Source organism: Helicoverpa armigera, chromosome 9, assembly GCF_030705265.1.
Source record: "Helicoverpa armigera isolate CAAS_96S chromosome 9, ASM3070526v1, whole genome shotgun sequence".
Taxonomy (NCBI): domain Eukaryota; kingdom Metazoa; phylum Arthropoda; class Insecta; order Lepidoptera; family Noctuidae; genus Helicoverpa; species Helicoverpa armigera.
Window position 1 is genome coordinate 4,743,374 of NC_087128.1, and position 19,232 is coordinate 4,762,605.

General features: G+C 36.0%; 1 protein-coding gene and 1 long non-coding RNA gene across 10 annotated transcripts in view; both read right to left on the reverse strand.

Moving 5' to 3' along the window:
- The window catches only part of Rbp6 (RNA-binding protein 6), a 439,678-nt gene that overhangs the window by 356,888 nt on the left and 63,558 nt on the right, over nucleotides 1–19,232 (reverse strand). The window lies entirely within an intron of this gene.
- The window catches only part of LOC110371513 (uncharacterized), a 78,024-nt gene continuing 63,180 nt past the window's right edge, over nucleotides 4,389–19,232 (reverse strand). The window contains exon 3 of the long non-coding RNA XR_007510854.2: nucleotides 4,389–4,587. This is a non-coding gene — a long non-coding RNA (uncharacterized LOC110371513). The remainder of the gene's footprint in view (nucleotides 4,588–19,232) is intronic.

A 19,232-nucleotide genomic window follows, 5' to 3' on the forward strand; every position in this document is an offset into this window, starting at 1 on the left:
TTGAGCTGTTGATAAACAATTGTATGCTGTTGTTAGAAACAGTTTTGGTGGCAGTGATTATTTTGATCCGGTATTACTTATTTAGGAGTTACGTTATTTTGTTTGTCACGTTTGGTTGAGATTGGCAACACCAGACTTAGCTGGTTGTGATAAAACAATCGTTTAAACAATGTTGAGTAAAGTGATAGGTAATAATGTTTTCCATCTAAAATTAAATTCACAAATAAATCCAAACAAAAGCAAAAATCTTTTGAGTATAACTTAACTAAATCAGGAAAGTACCTATCGTAACAAAAAATTGTATCCAAATCTGCGCCTAACCAAATTACCACAAAGAACCTTCAAAAAACGAACCTTCAAAATTGAAAAATAAAGAAACGAACTTAGTACGTACATCAAAAGGTTTTGTACTTCAGGACGTGGAAGATGGTGAGTGGCGAGCCTTGTATCTGTCAAAGAATTTTAAAGTGTCATCGAGCAGTGAATGGGATCGCGTCGGGCGCGGCCACTTGCACACGGAGATGTTCTCGACTGGCTACTTGCCGACCTAGGAAACAGCCGATGTTTGAAATCTGCTCATATTGCTGAATATCTCTTTGGGGTTACAATTTTGAATTTCGAATTTCGAAGTGTTATTTTTTTCCGTATTTTTTTTTTCGTTGACATCTGTGGTGGTGTTTGAATTTTGAATTTAGAACCAGACATCAGATTGACATTAGGAAAGTTGACATTTAAAATATCGCGCATTTAAAAAAAACTGAATCTGGTGGGAATAATAGTTATTGAAACTTTCAGCTAAAAAAATCAAATCAGTTCTGAATAATTCAAGCTAATCAGTCTAAACACAACTTTTATATTCCCAGTACTAAATATTAGACTCGTAATTAACTGTTTTTGCTGATAGAAACTAATCACATTTTAACACGTTCGCGTAAGCAACGTCTTACAACGTCGTATTGATATAAGTATGAAAAGGCCCAACGTCGTACGACGGCCTCTAGATTGTCATATTTATTTTGACGGACCATGTCAGACCTATGTGGTGGCGACAACGTTTATAGACGTCGGACGTGAAATAACGTTGCGCCACATAACACAGATTATAAGACTACGTATAACGGCGGGACGTCTTAAGACTTGGTTTAATTTTGTGTGCGAAAAAGGTGCGCCACAGTACCAACATTTAAAAATGAGATTGCTCACGCGAACGTGTTAATTAGTTTTAGCTAATTAACACATCCATTGATTTTTGTGGATAAGTATTTTAGAATTGATGAACCGCTAAATAGTCGCCAGTTCAATCTAACATTAGTAGCACTAATTGTGTACTATGTAATTATTGATACTAATGTCGGCTTCAGATCAAATCTATTTACAGTTGTCTTTAAGTCGATTTTAGTGTGACAGACGGCACATAATAATTCAAATGGTGCGAAAATAATGGACGAGGTATATCGGTTTTGGACCGTGAAGCTTGGACAATAAACTATCTTGAAACATTGCACATTGGTTCGAATGTTCACGTGTGTGGACAAAACGATTTGCAAAACAGCTTTGGAGTTATGATTTACTGGTGTCAAAGGTTTAATTATAGGGGTGTTAATGACAGATATATGACGTGTAGTTTGTTAACTACATTATTACATACAGTACTAAAAATAAAAATTAGGAAAAGATAATTATTAAAATTGTGTAATAGAAAAATAGCGCCATCGAATATTTTAATTTTTTTGTTGATTAGTTCCAAAAGTGTCAATTTAAGGCTCTCGTAAATATTAATTACGGTTGTTGAGCCACCATCTTGATTTTCAGGAAATTCTCAAAGGTCCTGCTATCGATCGGTTAATTTATACAGTCGTTATACAAATTAATCGCATGACTAGAATATATACGATTGTTTAACCATAATGTGCGATTAGTCGGAATTTATCTGTTTTATATGCAAAACACGCCTTATATGCAACATAGGTATTAACCAAATTGTGTCAGGTTTACATTGTTTGGGGGAAATTAGGATAAAATCGATAATACAGGTAAAAGCTAGCTAGTTTTATTCTTACAAATACATCTACTGAAATAGACCATAATATTTGTCTATTATAAAAAACATCGGGCCTATTTCAATTAATACGGGATAAGAAGATAAGAAGCTAAAATTTCTGCAAGCTAAATAGAAAAAAAAAATATTTTGATATAGCTTACATTTTCATGTCATAGGTACTTGCCTTATAATCTTGCTGGAACTAATACTACAAAACTAACCACCTGAATAGTATATTTCAACATAGATAACATTTTGTCTCGATATACTTTAACGTTACTTAACTATATGTTCCACCTGCAACTACTACTAATTTCCATATAAAGATACGTTTCCATACAAAAACACCACTGAAGTGTAAAGTAAGATTTTCCTAAGAAACAAAATATCAGATTAAAAAAGAAATCAATAAGTATAAATCGCTTAAGGCCGATAAAGTAGGTCGCTTGGGTCGAGAGGGACAATGCTTAGCGCGCACATCTGGCCTCTTGGTAATCTTGGAGAGCTTGACACCGTGGCAACGCTTGACTCATTATGTCACTTGTTTTAATTATCGGTAGATCTTTTTATTGAAATTATGTTAGGTAGAAAATATGTGGGAGCTATATGACTGAAAATTCTACAGTCTGCACATAAAAAATTCTGATAATTCCGACGGGACAATTTGCTCTTTGAATCAATTGATTATTATTTGTGGTTGTTTTCTTACACAAATTAACTATACCATTGACATCACTTACAATTTTCATTTGGATTATTAATAATTAAAAATGTCGGCATTTTTACACCTGCACATTGTGATTTCAAATAAAAACCTATGTATTTCTCGTTCCTACGTATCTAGCATTTATACATAAATAAAATCTTCACGATTTTCTCTTCTCACTTAACATACGAAGGAACCTATTTCTGAAAAGGGTACTTACTAGGTACAAAAGAAGTCTGTGAACTAAAGTAGCGTCACAAAAAAATGTTGACAGTTCCCTCCAGGGATTCTCTGATTATCTTACATTACACTGCACAGTTTAACTAGATTTCGCACCTACTACGCTCGGTTAAAGAGAATTACTTAATTAGATAGTCTCGTGCTGATTCCAGGGAAAAAGTGTGTGGTAACTGACTAACCGTACTTCATTGTATGTATGTAGTTTCAACCAGTGTTGCTTCTAAGTGATACAGTGTTAAAGTTTCAAGTACATCAATTCTAAGAACAAATTCACAGTAACTTATCGGATTTGCATTACCACAATAGAGCCACTATTATTAGAGGCCAAATAATTTATATAAATCATGGATTACGAATTATAGGTAGCAATAAATCGCGAATACGTCGCTAAATGTAAAGGCACGCTCACACTGAAACAATAATGACTCCGATACAGCAATCTCCGATGGCAATTAAGACTGTGCCGGTCGGTACACGGCTAAAACGAATGGGCCTCTTCAATCAACGAATCAATCTACAATCGCGAATGGTCGCCACTTGCCAACGACAGCTCAACAAATTTATTGCCTCGAATGGGTGGTAATTTTCAAATTTCCAAGCCTGTTGATCGCCGTTCGGAAAGCGCAACACGCTACGTGACTACCAGTCGCAAATTACCGCTTACTTTGTGTACCGCGATCGCATATAGATTGGAATCAGAGCCGATTGTGGATCTCTCGTAATTTGACTCACTGTTGTACCACAGCTTCTATTGTCTGTACAATTTATACGTTCGCAAATGAAGGGCATTGTACGGAACTTTAGGCTTAATAATTTGCAACAGCAGTTTTACACAGTACTTCGCAATTACGGAAAGCCCTTTGCAATTAGGAAAAAATCTGAAACACTGTCTGAGTTTTATGAATCTCACGTAAAATTTCTGAGTGGAAAATGGCGCTATTAACAATACTTGAGCAGGCAGAACGGAGCTAAGACCGTGCTCATCGGTTCCGAGTCATTACGAGTTTTGCTCGTCTCTTGCGAGCTTAAGCCCGGGTAAGGTGCGGCCTGATTAAGTCGAGCAGACGTTGGCCCGTCTGCTTGCCAAAACCACTTGAACCAACACTCTGACGCGACTACTACACGTTATATTAAAGTTTGGCAATAGTCGCTAAGTGGATGCCTGATGTTTGCTTAGTCTGCTTTTATGGTTGCTACCTCCTACTTTCAAGTTTCATGTAATTGTGTCTATACTGTCTCCGCTACGACCCTTTGTTGTCAAACCTGATTATAATATTGTAATATCTTTTTTGTATTGCTACGTACAGAAACATAATCCGATAGTCTGGATTTTACTAGAACTTAGTGTTACATTTGGATTTTATTCAACATTGCAATGACGACTAAATAAAAATGCTAAGCTATTACTCCACCGTTTATTATGCTATCCGCAACTGTCCCTACACATATATGTGTATATTTTATTGATATTCGGTACAATTTTGATCCCTACAACAATATCAAACATTTGTTGTATCAAGCTATCGCAGTCACGTAGGCGGTTCGACCACGAGTCCTGAAGCTTCCGCTTGTCCCTCAGAGATCTCTTTCAGCGTTTTACCTGAAACAATAACAAAAAGGCGTTAATTTACAGCTTTGGACATCAGCCAAACATTTCAACTAGCCGTCTAAGTTGGTCTTGTCGCAAAATGAATGAAACAAGTGGACGTTTAGACGCTCGCCGTGTTCCTGATCGGTTATCAGGGCGAGCTGAGAGATGGGCTTAGGTGAGAACAGACAATATAAAACTCATTTATATCCCGTCATCGTGACGCGTGAGGCGTGCCAAGGCGTTTTCCAATACGCTCATTTATCACACGCCCCTCGACATAATGAGACGCATCCCGACTCAACACACACCCAAAATACTTAAAATTTATTTTTATTAAAATTCCCATTAATTTTTCCTAATAGAATTTGGCAACGGACAGAATTAATGAAATATCACTACCAACGTGACGGTCGCAATTTTTCATGCGTTCTAATGGTAGCAGAAATTCGAATTAACAATAATTTTTGATATTTCTATTTCGAAAATGAAAATATAACTACATATATAGCTGTTAATAATTGCCTGCAACTGCAATAAAACACTGTCTTAAAATTGAATGTAAAAATATGTTTCATAAGGTCCTATAAAATTGCAGTAGTACAAAGTAATGCGTAGATGTGCAAGCTAAATTGCTGCTCCCGATTTTATTGAACAATCATAAAAGCGATCGCAATTGCTATTGAAGTTCAACTCGATATCGTTGAATAATGAACTGTCACTCTTATAACAAGCTAATAAAGACAATAACGAAGTCGTTCTATCTGAATCTTGTGTTGCTACGTCAATAAAGTTCAATGAAACGTTTTATCTTCCAACAAAGCATCAAATCGTACTGAATAAATAGATTTTTCACTAAATTTATATCGAATTACGACTTTGCATTCCTTCCTGTATAGCTACATCTGAAAGATTCACAACTTCTTTAAAACGTTTTGGCAAGCCGGCGTATTTCACAACATTTTGTGTAATAATTTTACCATTAACAACACATATTTTTAGAGTCGTTGATACCGATCAATTTTAGACATAGGAAAATAACGGTAGTCACATGATGGCCACACAAACGCGCGATGACGCAAACGCACAGAAAACAGATTTAAATAAACCATAACAATTATGAACTCATTCAGAACACGAATAACATTTTTCTTTTCAATGGACCACAAAAATCTGCGTTGTAACTATTCCGTATAATGCACGAGTGGAACTGTACATCTGTTTGAAAATGTTACCAAAGTTTCACGTAGTTTTTGTTCGGACATAGCATTATGTGCGTACGAGTTAAGTAGTGGACATTATAGAGTGAATAATTACTGTGTTTGATAATAATGTAGCAGTTGATGAGCGTTTATTGTGAGTGAGGGGTTATTGATAGCAATTAATGATGGTTGTGTGCATCGTGACGGCGGTATGGCGCGAGTGTGTCACGCGCCGCAGTGACGCGCGGCGGGCGCGGCCGGTGCGTGCTGGCCGCGTCACGCTCGCTGACGTCCGCGTGACGATGGACTTTGCCAATCTCAGTCAACAGTGTCATGGAATATTTCTCACTCAAAATGCGTCAACATCGCAAAACAATCAACTCAACGTAAGTTCGCATTTCAAAATAGCGTATTTTCTCGACTGATCTTAAAAAAACTCAATTCCAGGAAAAAATAACCACGGCTTAAACAAATGAACGCGCAATTTTCATACAAAAAACATAAAAATGCAAATATCGAAATAAAACAATTGTTATTTATCATATGAAACTTCCAAAAAGGTGAGTAAATGAAAAATCAATCCAATTTTTAATAAACTCAATACAAACACAGGAACAAACAGCGATATTAAACAATAACGCTCTGAATTTGCTTTCAAAATAAACGCGCCAAAACAACAAAAGATAATCTACGCATAGCGCTGTCAACAGAAATACAATTTTCACAAATTGACAATTAATAAATTGTACAACAGAAAATATAAGGTGCAAGTGGATAAAAATAATACAACGATAACAATTTGGTTGTAAGCAGTGCAACTGGCGACCTCACCTGCATTTTTGCGCAGAATTGCTCGATTAATGAAACAACGAAAATATTCATTGGCAATCAAACAGCCAGCCGGCACTTGCGCAAATATTGGTAGAGAGAATCTGCGTTAATACCCACTCGAATAAAAAGATAAAAACCCTTAAATTATTGAGTTTTGCACAGCGGCGCGGCGCTGCGTTGATCAAACAGGCGCGCAACTTACATACGTGGCTATTTGTTTTCTGTCACTAAATTGTTTACACTTTACTCGCGAACTATAACGTTCCCTTAAGCAACTAATTTTGTTTAGTCTGTCGTCGGAATTGAGACTAAGATTTGTATAGAATGGATTAAAGTGATTGGCATTGATGATGTGCCAAAACATCCATACCACTTAAATGATGTAGCAACAACAATCAAGACATCGGCTCACTGTGTAGCTATGAATAAGGGGAAAATTTGTTTATGACGTGCTCACGCTAAACCGCTTATCTGATTGCCATGAAAGTTTAATAACATAAGTGTTAGCTGAGGTTTTATGAAAATATATTACAAAATGTTTCATCACATTTTGCTGTGTAAAATCACTGCGAAAAATCCCGCTGATGTCTTGGCTACAGCACTCGAGCAATTTTGCGGTGCATAGTGTTTTAATTAAACCGACGATAGCAATAATATTTGCACATTAATCGAAAATAAACATTTTGACGAGGAGACGGGAGATATTTTCGTGAAATTCGTGCATTATTGGAATATTAAAAAATAGCTTCGTCAATTTGGGTAACGCTCGCGTCGCTGCCATTAAAGAGCACTTATTGAGCGAACGTCCTCTGACAGGTGGTAACGATTTTGATTTATTTAATTCGTTACATCATGGGGAGAATATTAAATTTGTCAGATGCGAACGCTCCGAATAAAATTGTGGACGTATGGTTTTTGGATTATGGTGTTTGCAAATTGCGAAATTAGTTTTGCACCCTGCAATTGGCTGGACTTTTTAAAACTTTTATTCGTGTTATTTTAGTCCTATGTTTTAGATGCGTTTTTAATCTTTTTAGAATTTATATCAAATGCTAGATTTGTATGATTTACGTGGCAAAATATTCAAATACATACAAACGAAAGAATCTCATCTTTCGTATTTAAACGTCAGTCCATGCAAAAACTTATTTTAAATTTCTGAAGGAGCATCGCACGGTATTTCATGTACCTATTCGCGTGATCGCTATCCAACAATAGTTTTACACCTACACAACAGACAAACACTCTGTATATAACTTGCACAATAAAATTACACACAGATAATATAAACAACATATAAAACCACTCGATTTCTTCTCCTACCATAGTTCCCGAATAAAAACTGTCTGTGGAGCAACGTCGTAATAATAATTTTTACAACTTTGTATAACAATAATATTAGCTTCATACAACAACGTACCTACATTCGTTATGAACATAATCTCTTCTGGCAGAGTAACAAAAAGAGATTGGGTTTTAATCCTACCGGAATATCTGCGAAATCCCCAACAAAGGCGGCTAATATTTCGCTGAAAATACATATTTGATGTGCCTACCAACATACTTATTACTGATTGATTTACGGAATGGGCTTTTTCTCTATTCTATGTCTAGCTGTTTTGTTTCTCTCAAGCAACAACCACGCGCCTTTCAAAATGCGTGAAACACTCTTACTCGTAGTAATGTCTGGGTGATAAATTGTTCATAAGAGCTTTTAGGCATTAAAAATAACGCGTTGACGATTTATCTCAGCACTATTATATCATTGCCGTTATTATCTGTGTAATTTTATTTTTTAAAATTAACACTTTTATCGCGCGAAATCGTAAAAGTCAAAACGTAAAATATTCGTTTTTCTGTAACTCAGAGGATTTACAAAGATGTATCTAGACTGAACAATAAAATAAGCATGCCATCAGTTCAGAGATTCTTTTGTCTAATCCTTACCAACGCATTGACGTCATTAAGCATAAGTCTCAACGATTTGCCGAAACATCAAAATATACCATAATCCCGTTAGGTGCGAAAACATGTGACTTTCTGTACATTCCGACATTTGAGTACAACACAAAAAGGGTAACCTTTCAAAATGACATTTAACTGGAATCCATTCTCTGTGCGTGACAGTACCTACGAATAATACATTCGTCAAATTAACGAAAAGGGGAGATAACTGGCAAGCACAATAAGCTTTTTTAAAAAAGCGCTTTGTTTTATGATTACCAAAGGAATCGGTAGCATCTAATTTAATATTAAAAAGCTGTTTGTATTAAAGGAATGTTAGCGGTAACGTACGGGCCACGTGTGCATTGACGTGACCACACGTCGCCACCGATAAACCTTGCTAATTGAACGTAACATAACCGCCCATAATCGCGTGTAATGTGTATGTTTTGTCATTTACGATTGGCTAATTAAAGTTCCTTGAATTTTAACACAGTTTTTATCGTGGTACACTCATTATGCGTGGGGTTTGTAATAACAGCCACATGACATGCTTCCCGACTCGCGGTTTATTTATAGTCAGCGCTCAAACTCCAATAAAAATAGGGATGTCGAACATTACAAATTGTATTATTTTATTTGGTGTGCGTGACAGCCAAGGCGTCCTAGTTGAATTTATTATTTGATCGATAGTAGATACGTTCAATACGTACAACCTCGCCCTTACAGCTTTGTGGAAATAAGCACAGGTTGATATTTTAGTTATTTAAATCTGTGCAGGCACGAATCCGGACGATATTTACTTACGTATTTTGGGTCAGACAAAGGTGGTTTAACCCGACTGCGGTATAATGTAGACTACCGCGGAATATTGTTTATATTTCCCAGTCTTTTAGAGAAGGACCAACCCGTATGTAAATAGGACTAAAGATTTAACTATGAGTGTTTTTCTGGTGTAAATATACGAGAAACTGAACACACAGAATATTTATTGATAAATTAAATAAATAAACGCGGCCTCCTTTGTCTTAGGTGCCATTACACGCACAAATCTCATACACAAACAGTGAGCGCACAAACAAATACGTGCCATACAAATATTTATCTGGCTGCAGGAATCCGACCTGGAGCTCAGGCAGGCAGATGCTCAATTTGTACGCAATTTGGAGCATCTAATACTTCTGCATCGGAAAACACAAACACTGGTGGAAGCAAACTTTGAATGGTAGTTTCAGATGAATCTTCCGTAAAAGATGACAAGAAATGTTTCTAAGAAAAGATAGTTATGACAACATCTAAGAATTTTCTTCAGTCGTACCAGTTTGTTCTGATCTTACAATTGACTGGGCACTGGTAGCGATAGATATCTGAACTGTACGAAGAAATGTTTTAGATTGTCAATCGATGACAAGAATAAACGCGAATAGGTTCACAGGTAGGACAGATCCATAACTTCAGAAACTACTGTATATAATACTTTACTTTATGAGCAAAATACTGCTACATATTGGTACTATAATATTTTAATACTCCGTAGAATCACCGTATCGAAACGGTCCTTTTGACCACTAAAAATGAAGCGTGTATTTATACTCCTAAGAGCTAATAGGTACTAACAACTAGCCTAAATGTTAGCACTAACTTGCAGCGTTGACAAGATTTATTGTATGTTTAATTACCACTGTTAAAATGGCTGTTGGCTTCCGATACTAAACGAGGTTATGATACACATTAAACATGCATTGTGACTGTGTATTTGTACTTCTAAATAAAAATAAAAATGGTCGGTATTCGGTAGTAGCGTTCAAGATAAACTCAAAAAGTACACACGATTTCAAAAACTTGCAACTCTCAAACCCGCATTCTTGTACACATATAGGGGCTCTCTAAACTACAGACCACCCCGAACCAAGTAAATTGTCAGCCCAATTGTTGTCACAAATTACACCAGTAAATAGCTAGAGTAGTTAAACTATGATAATTCGGATTATATCACAAGGATAGTTACATAGGCAGTATCCAACTATCCACTTAAATGTACTAATAACATACCGTGACCAATCCGACTGGTAGACATGGTAATTACGGTATTATCCCCACTATATAATTCCTTGCCCAAGTTCAAGGGAAAGTGAGGTGTTGACTGAACTAATGAAACTTTGTACATGAATATGGTATTGATCATAAAATGTATCATTATGAGGTTATCATAATGATATATTTCAACTTTTGATACAGGTAAAAAATACATACTTCAAAAGAACTGGTCGAATTTAGAACCTCTTCATTTGCGGGAAGTTGGTTAAATATTGTTCCTATAAAACAGGTTATATACAAGTTTATTACATACCGTGTACTGGCATACATATTATTTAGTCCATATTAATCTCTCCCTAAATATATAATAATAAATTCTATAAGCTCATTTCTATAATAACGGAAAACCTATTTACTTCAGATCGTACAATTTATTCCTATCTTTATGTTTTGAACATAAAAAGGAAGGGCGATGGCTATCTTCATAAAGACTCAATTTTCTTTTTAATTTATAAAGTTTTGATGTAGCGGGCATTTTTGATTTCGCAAATTCGTCAAATTCTTTGTAGAGATAATGTTTACCAATTATATTCGTAGGTATTAGATTATATTAATTTAAATACAAAATTTGCACGTTTGAATTATCCTTGTTTATAGATTGATGTTTATAGATTATTATAAGTATAAAAAAATAATGCATAAAAAAACACAAAAAAATCTAGCGGCCATTTTGAATTGTAACCTATCTTCAACTGTCAATCTTAACACGTAAATAAAAAGAGTCACTTCCTATATAAACCGTGCGTACACAGTTCCGTGTGGCTTGCACTCAATAACACACAATGAAACTCCACCTTTATCATAAAAGATACACCGGATATTAAAAAAAGGACAGCAAAATCATACATAGAAAATACATATTATACCTATATTTTTATTGAAAAATCGGTCACCTTTCAAAAGTATTATAATCTGGGTCAAGAATAGAATTTTCTCTTAAGACGTGCTAAGAGATGTCTCAATGATTTATAGGGACTCGCTAAAGTTTAAGTATTAACTAAATGCATTAGGAAAAAGAATTGGTCTCTTTTTACATTTTAAGAAAACCTTTCTAACATTTTCAAAGTTTAATTCTATAGACAGAAATCTTTTTCTTGACCTCTATGTGCCCTATTTAACATAAATAATTGATTTTAAAATATAATAAGACTATAAGAGAATTTACAGAATACTTATTTTTCTTGTATATTTTTCTCTTATTATTTAAGGAATGGTATAGGAATACAGTCTTGTACCTAATTGGAATAGGTATAAGTATGTAGATATAATCTTGAAACGATTAATAGAGTTTTGTGAATAGACGTTAAACAACTTAGGTATTGCCAATATATCTCTGTGGGTAATGCGTTATTCACTAACAATTTGTGTGTTGTTTCTGGAAAAACACCAGTAAGAATTTTTACAAAAATAAGCCTGGGTAATAACAACTAATAACCTATTTATGACAAGTCCAATTATCTTCGTAAAAACATATAAGTACTAGACTTCCATCGGTTAATTTTAGGTATACGAAGTAATTACTATGACGAAGTTTTACCTACAGATATCAGCTTATAATTTTAGTTTTTCGTAGACAAAACTTGCGAAGGCCGTATTCAATATACAATGTTTGAAAATTATTTACCTATATTTGGAAGATATTTAAACAATAAACAGTCTTAACGACACAACATAACACAAAACTAAACAACAACAATAAAACGCAATAATCATACGTTCTTGACTTTATACATAGGAGTCGTGAGTTTGAATTCATTGAACAACTTTATTGAACTGTCCCGTGCGAAAAACATACACTAAGAACATTACAAAACGCATAAATCTAAATTATCTTCTTGTAAATGAGTTTGACCTTAATCTTTCGCCTATCTGTATTGTATCTTTTGTTATAATGGACGACAGGGAAACACAAATTTTCAGACACTTCAAAACACCGATTATAATTTTGAAGAAAATTGAAAGCTGTTTTGTTTAAGTAAATCAATCAAAAGTGTACAAGTTGATGGGAAGTTCGGAGGCTGGGCTGACCCGCGTCATTAATGGAACGGATAAGTCTCTTAATTAATGCAGGTGCGCCCTGAGCGGTGTCAGGCCTGGTCCCGTGACCTGTGCGGTCATACTGAAGCGGCGTTTTTATTCTAGCAGACTGGGTTATCTCTTTTACGGTACTAAAGTGATTACGGTATATTTTCGATCAGTATTTCACTGGCATGTTATAGAGCGTAGGAAACTTTCACGTGGTAAATTTACATCTAAACGAAAAAGAATCAAGTATCAGGAATCAGGCAGGAATCGGTAGCTGATATAGAGGAAAAGTGTCAAATAATCAGTAATTTTATACATAGAAACATCTAAAAATGCGCTATCACAACAGTGGTTGGTCATTTCACAACATTGGTGTGTTCTCAAATAGTTGTATCAATGGATCTGCCAACATTCGCGTCAATCTTTATAGCAGTAGTAATACGTAGTGTATCATTTGGCTCTGTTGATCTACGGCGCACTCGTCAATTTGACAATGCAACCCATACTGACGTGACCTAAATCGCACCGCGCGCCTACGTCGACTATTCCAATTTATAGATCCTGTACACATATATACAATTTCACGAAACACAAAATTACAACAGTGTTAAGCTATAAAATATGACGTAAATATTGCGCACACGTCTCGTTTTAAGCAGGTTTTCAAAACTTCACTCGTAAAATTTGCTAAGGGGATCTTAATTTTAACTGGTAGTTGATTTATGAATAATTAAAAGTGATGAAACAACCTAAGTTTCAAGTGTTTGCGTTTCTATGCACTGAATCATACGTTCTTTAAGTCGTAAATTTTGTCGAAGGTATGTGCGTTACTGGCATTTCACGTGAGTGCTTTATCGACAGATTATTACATGGAGAAAACTTTGCTTCGAAGCCGAGACGAATTACAGTCGTTCATAAAAATCTCGTAAAGTAAATGAGGCTCAAATATCAATTTGGAAAATAAGTTTTACGTAGAAGTATATGGCATGTTTCCCGGTGACCTATAAGGCAGCAGACGGAATCCTTGCTCCTTGACATTTGATTTACACGCTCTGTAAAGGAAAACAGCAAACAAAATATGTACGAGTATGTAGAAAAGAATACGTACCGTAATAATATGAATTCTGCATGAATAGGTACGCGTGTGGGATAAGCTATAAAGTTCGTTGGAGTCGGGAAAAATTCCCGAAACTAGTACCGTGTGGAGGTAAAATTCATAACGCGCTTAGCAGTTCGGCTCACCTGTCTCGTTAAACTTCGGAATTTTTAAATTAAATTCTGAATACCGCCGACTCAACAAAGTTGCGAATTCTTAAAATTCGGTATCGTAATTAATCTTTCGGTTTAATAAACAGATCTAGAGGCGGACAAAGAAAGTGTGGTTTATTCCTTATTAATGGTGGGGATGACGCTAAATCGTGTAATTAATGCAGGTGCTCGCGTCTGAACAAACTTACCGAGAGGATCTTCGGCAATTATCGGAAACTCGCTTTCTGTTACACGTTACGCGGGAAATTATTACGCTATATTAATTCTGCTAAAAGCTTTTCGGGGGGTTTAAACGTCGTTCAAGAATGTAATTGTTCAATTGAAGAGCGGCTTATAACTTTATGGTGTAAGTGCCACTCAGGACTGTTTACGACCTTTCGCTGCCGCTGAGGAGGTCAGCGAACTATTAATTGGTAAGTGTGTACTTCCTTTTAATGACTTATTACGAGTGACGGTGATAAAGCAAGTAATGCAATCAAAACAAGATTACGCATTGATAACAAGAAAACTCTACTACGTATTTTGTGAAGTTTTATTTTGTAGCGTGTAAACAAAAACAGATTATGAAAAACTGAGAGATAGAGTATTTGAGTATTTCTAATTCGTTGATCCATAAGGACACAAAACGCAAGTGCCACTGATGCGCTTAGCACCGGACGTCTATTTTCATTTGGCAGTTACAGCATTATGACAGGCATTACAATACGTATCGAGTGACGTCACAAGACAGCTGATCGACCCGCCCTGGGCGCGACAACGCACGGACGACTGTAAGCAGAAAATGTTCATGTCTATGCTTTTTGAGTGTTACATCCGACTGCTGGCAACGTCAGCAAGCTACGACACTAAACGCACTTCTGGACTATGTTATTGATTTTCACCGCCCGGTGGGCGTGGCCAATTCTGTGCGAAAGGGATCACGCGATCGCCTCCTCATTAAATCAGAAGAGGAGCATCAATTTCACTCTGTACAGTTTCTAATTAAGGACGTACCCATTAAACAACTATTTAAAATAGGTTGAGCCTAGTGGAAAAACATTTTCGCGAAAATTATGGATGTCGAAGTACCGCGTCATGAGTTCAAATATATCATTTTAATCTCCTTACATGTAAAGCTATTCGTTGAGTGGAATTACAGTAAACTTTAAGATATATTACGCAGTTAGTTTAAATTATTTTCAATAACGTAACCATACAAACTTACGCTCAGGAAATATTGTTTATCGTATGACGTTGCGAAAAGTAATCAAATCACTGAAGGGGAATATTTTTCAAATATCGTTGCATAGTATGTAAATCTTTCTTAGATTCAAGTTTATTAGTAACGTAAAGAATACGTCTATATTCTATTGAAGTCTCGTTTTATTTATTTATAAAGCTTTTAAGAAATCAAGCTTCAGTTAAAAATACAGATAAAAGTACCAAATAAATCCGTTCAAGCCGTAAATGAATCGTACCAATAAACCGGGAAAAAACAATAACACTACAACATTACACAAATCAAGTTTAAAAATCGGATATCGAATCGAATCTCATCGATACGTGCCGAACGCGTTATAAACACGGCCACAGATAACATAATAAAAATGGCGCTCAACTCTAAGAACGCGGGAGGCGAAAATTGTCTCGTCCCGGTGACATTTCCCTGAGTTCAAGGGGTCAGGGTTGGGACGTACCGTAATCGTGACGTGGTTCATTCGTGTCCTGAATAACAATACACGTTTAGAATCCCGACTTGGAATCTGCATAACAATATGTACACACTCTTCGATCCGATTTCGAGGACCGGTGAGATTGAACGCGACTTTTATATGAACGTAATTTATGGCTCGATGTTCCTAGTTCAAATAATTTAGGCAGTGACAGATTATGATAAAGCTGCTTGTCTAATCTCATTTCTGATCTGCGATGATAAAATTTAATCACTCCTCACATGTGTGTGCCCCAATTAATATAATTATACGTTATTCATAATTGTGTCATGAGGTTTGTGCACAAACTCACTACAAACATTTTTCCAGCTTTAATTTTGCTTGTTCTTTTAGATCACATGATTGCGCCCCATTTATCGATATCAAAATAGAAATTCTTTAAAGTAGTATATTAAAGTCGAGTCAATAACCTCTATTGACGTACATTCCATCAGAAGTTTGAAAGTGCTCAACAAATCTGGATATCTCTATAAAACTATAGCACTAAAAATGTTTTACAGTTTACCATTGATATCAAAGTTTCTTCTCTTGTAAATAATCGCACGATAGTCAACTGAAATTCATTTCATTTTTCATTTTTCGGAGTCTACTACAATTTACACACGCGTCAAATAAAAGAAACATAATATAATATTCGTTTGTGAAATTTAAAACGACAACAAAGGTGGAATGCTTTGAACATCTGTCATATTAATAACATGGCAACATTGTATGGAATTAGATGACATTTGGGAGTACATTCAGTCCCAGGACTGGAGGTTGGCAGCACATTTTGATGGATCTGTGAGAATGAGCGCTAAACGTTTCTGCTTGACTGATGTAACATTCTTCAGAGCCATCAATTCTGCAATATACTGCAACGATCTGACGAACAAACGAATTTCTGTAACGTTACGGATTATTTCAGAAAATAATGTCACGAACTGTCACAAATTACCACAATTTGTGTGCAAGTTTAATTTAAATAGAAACACGGTCATTGACACTATTTAAGAATTTGCGCATTAATCTGAGTCTCTTCAATGCAGTAAAAATAAATTCTATTATATCTTCTAGGTAGCTATATCTGTAGATTTAGTAAGTCCCGTGATTGCCGAACCTTAACCACTTTCAATTAGATCTCAGTTGAACAATGGCAATTCGAAACTGGGAAAAAGTAAAAGGCGGCCTAACCCGGCACAATCAAGACTCTCAAGTGCAGAAACATAAATGAAACCATTAATTATCCGCGAACCCAGTTATTCTTCCCTCCTGCCCTCCTCAGCCCGCACTCCATTCCGCTTTTATATTTTTCTCTTTCCCGTTAATTTGTCCAAAGTTAATTGAAGGGATATTTCAGTGAGGGACGACGTAAATAGCTCAAGTTGAAACAATCCAGCAGTGAGTTTTCAGAGCTGCATAACAAGATGATCTCAAATTATGCTTCACCCCAGTTTTGTTCGCGACGCTGCCTTGTTTAAGGGAAAAGAAAATTTTAATTTCTTTCGAGATGTTTTTCTGTCTGTGACTGGTTATCGAAGTGTGCCTTTATTAATCATTACTCTGGGTACGGGGCTGTTTTAATATGGTTGTAAACAGGTCGTGTAACGAGCGGAGGTTTAATTAAACCTTTGTAAGGCGCGTTTAGCTCGTACATTTTTCACGTGAGAGCTAAAAGGGTCGCGGCGCGTCACCTAGTGAAGCGAATAACTGGAAGGATTGACGGCACGCCCGCCGTCGCTGCATTGTTTACCAAAACAATGGGCGACCTCTGCGGAGTCATTAACCTACCTCCGATGTCAGCGCAGCGCACCGAGCCTGCCATGCTGCGGAATCTTAACTCGGCTTTAATCCTAAAACTGAATATTTAAATACGCCATGTGTTCACATAAAACGCGCTCGTAAATTAATGTCCTAGTAATTTAATCGTAGCATTTGATGTAAATGCGACGTTTATGGTAGCAATTGATTATTTTGTGTGTTGTAAAAAGGTTAATGTTAATTTGTAATTGTCGAATACAATAACAATCAAACTAGGTGGGCAACATATAACTTTACTTACTATTTAACTTCTCTATTAATTAGTGTGGCAAAACGGTTTGGTTTCACAACAAGGCTTCCACGTTGGTGATCGGCACACGTGACGAGCGCACGTGTTCACTTCTAGAGTACGTCTATAAATCCCGGTTAAAGTCCCAGTCAACCGATATTCCTGTAAATACCACTAAATACCTATTGTGTGGGATCATGGCGTTCGGATCATTTGGACCACACACGTAACTCGGTACCAATAGACGGTTAGCGGGATTATTACGTCATAATACTCTCTGATTTGGGTGTATAATTCGATCCTTAATGAATTGCTGGAAAACGCGATTATGAGATTATGACAACGTGTAGGTCAGAACGATCCATTAAAAGTATATTTTACACCTGAAATGTTATTTCAAATTGAAAAGTTCCAAGTCAGGCGTATTAACAGCTTACATTCTTTAGTAGATCAGCGTATTCTCATGGAAATTCTAATTGAAATGCAAATTTATATGAAGCCCTTATTGATTTTCTGTCAGACGCACAACGTGAACTGGTACTTGCGAATTATAGTGCAGCCTATATGTAATGCTTGTTCTTGCGCGTTATTATCTCCCGGACTTACATTGTAAGTGTAATTAATGTCATACTTAACGAAGTTTATTTCATTTTAGCATCAATATTTCACTACATTTACGGTCACTACAAGTTTCCAGAATTCTATCGACATCGAATGGTATCGACATTTCATTTGCAACACCAAATGCTAATGGATTCCCGAAAATTCCAATTGTTTTAACTACAACAAAAATTATTTAACACTTACAATTAACTTTTAAAAGGTTCCACAAATGTATGGAAAATAATATTACTATTTTTGGTGCTATTAAAATTTTATATCGTCGAACATCCAACGGGTTGTCGGAATTGTCGTGTGACGTTATATGACATTGTTTCAGAGCTGGGGCGTCCTGACATCGGACAATGAGGAGATTGGTGTCACACGAGGTCCGGACTGCTGCCGTCCGCCGGAACACATGACGTGGACCACTACATCCGACGTTATCACCTGGACCTACGAAACTGGCCAGTCAATTGTGAATGCCGTTTCAATTATGATGGTGCCAAAAATTTTGGGTCAAAAAGGAGGTCACGTTATGGCATTCGATTTATGTATGTTTCTATATTTTGGCGCGTATTTTGTATTGCGTATGTTCATTATTATGTATGTGCCTGTCTTGTTCATATTATAATCCAAGTACTTTTTTGTAAATAAAACATGATTAAAACACTTTTGCAGTTAGGATGATGCATGGCAAAATTCCAGTAGCTTAATTGCCATTGAATTATTAAGTTAAGATATATTAACCTTGTACTAATCAGTAAATTGCCGTCATTTGATTTATTATTTAACAATATTAGTAAATATTTTACCAAAGTCTTGACAAACTTTCTTAGCCAATAAAGCTTTATATTTTTCCTTTAAGAAAGTGCGACCTTACTCTAAGTACATAGACATGAGTGTACAGGTCTCGTCAAGTGTTTGTTAGGTACGCAAATACACCCT